Below are 2,758 nucleotides of genomic sequence, written 5' to 3'. Positions count from 1 at the left end.
GACACAGCTTCTGAGCCTTGAGAGAGAGGCTGTCCCCAGGACAGAGACTTCTCAGTTTTTGCTACTTGCTCTGTGGATTCCAGGCAATACCCTCTGCTGTCTGTTCCATTTTCTATTTCTTAAAAGTGCTTTCTCATTTCATTTCAGTACCTTGGGACCCAATCAAAGCTCCCTACTACATCCTGCTTCTCTTCCAAGTATCTTACCTGTTTTCCCTCATGTGCCCCAGGCACACCCCAGGGCCTGACTGAAAGAGACATGCTTCTTCCTTCTACGTTAGAGCCCCACAAGGAGCTCCAGAGTGCCAGTCAGGAGGCTCCTCTTCCCCTGACTCATGACAATCAGGAGTCCTTGGCTTGGGAAATGCCCCTCAATGCAGCAGACACAGAAGTGCAATCTTGACTGGAATCCTTACACTTACCTCTCGCAATTCAAACCCTCCCCACACGTCAAGGCTTAACCTCTGGTCCTCCGCATCTGAGAACCTTCCCAACTACACTGATCTATGCTAACTTCCTCTTCTTTGGCAATCTTAATCTTAACATGAGAGGTATATGAGGAGAGAGAGGGTGCCGCAGGGCCTCTGTTCCTGTGAGGAGGAATATTTTATCACAGATAATAAGAGTTGTAAAAATGGTGATAAGAAAAAGCAGACCTCCATTAAGTCACCCTATTGTTTCTAAATCCTCAGTGCACACTGTACCCCCTTATTGTGTGCACTGGGAGGGATGGGTGCTCCAGTGCACCCACCTGCTTGGCACACCATGGCTTCACAGTGACTCACAGCTTGCCATGTGGTTTCTGCAACTGTTTCATGTGCCTTAGTTTTCTTCCCCTAGTGAGGGATAAGTCACTGATGGTTGGGATGAGTCTTATAGTTTTTACCCACTCCTTCTGAGCCTGGCCCAATCCTGGGTTCGCAATCGCCACTTAACAGAGAATTGCCTGATTTCATGAGTTAATAATTAGAGTGGTCCTCCTTTCCCAGCAATTCCACAGCAGTGCTCTTCCCTTGAAGTCATCCCTCCTGATCAGCTTTGAGGAGGAGAGGGATTGGAGTGCATGTGTGTGTGTGTGTGTCTGTGTATAGTGAAGGAAGAGGGGTCATGTGCGTGAGTCGCACATGCACACCCACTGCTCCTGACTGTAGGAGGAGACAGAAATGGGCTGTTATCTGGCAGGCCGGGTCTGCACCTACCCAGAATTCCACAATCTAATAAGGGCAGGAATTTGATTTTGTTGTTCCTCTTCTCTCATCCTTTCCCCTTCTCACCTCAACCTTCCTTTCCTAATTACTTTGATGGGATTTCAAAGACCAGAGCATCCCTTGCCTGACCTCAGCAGTCCCTTTGATTTCATTTTGATTTTGCTTTGACGGGGCTTTTAACCTGTTGTAATTATTTTCCCAAAATGCCCGCAGTCCCCAGTGCTCACAAGCTAATTATCTGCAGAGCATGTACGGAGTGATCTGTCAGCTGCTGATGGAACTGGGACTCTACAGGCCCTTGTCTATTGGTTAGGTACTAGGGGCTCTGGCTGAACAGCTCTGCATCACTCATTCAGGGTTTTGGCCTGTGGGAGGTTTGGTAAGGGCCTCATCCCTTACTAAGGCTGGTTGTCTATGAGCAACACCAAATAATCAAGAGTAAGCTCTTCTTGGATATTCATTCCAACCGCATGGTGGTTAGTCTGCTTCCTGGGAATGAGGCCATGATGGGAAATAATTTAATTCAAGTATTTACTCAATTCATTCCTTCATCTATTCAACATCTTTTGAACCCCTACTATGTGCTAGGCATTAGGCCAGATGCTATGTGTCTGACATAAAAATGAATGACAAACAGCTTCTGCCCTCAGGAACCTTGGTCTGGTTGAGGAAATGATAAGCACACAAGAAAATTATATATATTATAAGGGAGGCATAGATAAAATGCTATAGGAGTTCATAGATAAGAGGGGAAATTTACTTTTAAATAGGGGAGCAGGAAAGTCTTCTTGAGACAGGACATGTTTAAGCTGGGCCTGAAGAATGGGTTTAATCTGGACACAGGGAGGCAGGGGCAGAAGAAGCCTTTTGCACACATGAGTCTTAGGACTCTCCTGAAGGCCAATCAGTGGATCTGGCTTCTTCAAGCCCAGCTGCAGGGTCTCTCCAGAAAACTTTGCTAACTTCCTGTCTGCCACCCAAGTCCTCACTCCCTCCCTACTGGAGCAATGCTCTTCCAAAAGCTGATGCTCAAGGTCAAGGCCATGGTGTGTCATAGGCCCATGGTTCCACATTCTTCTCTTTTCTAGCCCAGCTTAACTGAGGAAGTGCCTCATTTCCAAATCCCACCCACTTACTTCCCACCATGCCCTCCACAGGGACTGGATGGGTTGCTCTGACATTTCAGTGATGTTGCCATCACAGACTGAGGGCCTGCAGCACACCAACCCGTGCCCCGCCCCTGCTCCTGGGCCCGGCCCCGACCAGTGCTACTTCTCAGCTTTGTTCCTTTGCTTAGCCTCTCACTCCTTTTGACAGCTGACTCCTTACATCCTTCAACACTCAGCTCCAGTGCTGCTCTGCTTAGGGATCCTTTGCCCTCAACCCAGGCTGGTTTACGTGGCCCTCTTAGTGTTCCCATAGACACCATCATTGCCCAGAGCTGCAACATGTTCAGATGATCAGCTTGTGCTGGTCCCTTTGTACGGTCAGGTCTCTGAGGGCAGGAACTCTGTATGTTTGCATTCCTGGTGGATACACAGTAAGTACTTA

This window comes from Pongo pygmaeus, chromosome 1, assembly GCF_028885625.2.
Source record: "Pongo pygmaeus isolate AG05252 chromosome 1, NHGRI_mPonPyg2-v2.0_pri, whole genome shotgun sequence".
Taxonomy (NCBI): domain Eukaryota; kingdom Metazoa; phylum Chordata; class Mammalia; order Primates; family Hominidae; genus Pongo; species Pongo pygmaeus.
Note: the sequence above shows the minus strand (reverse complement) of the source record.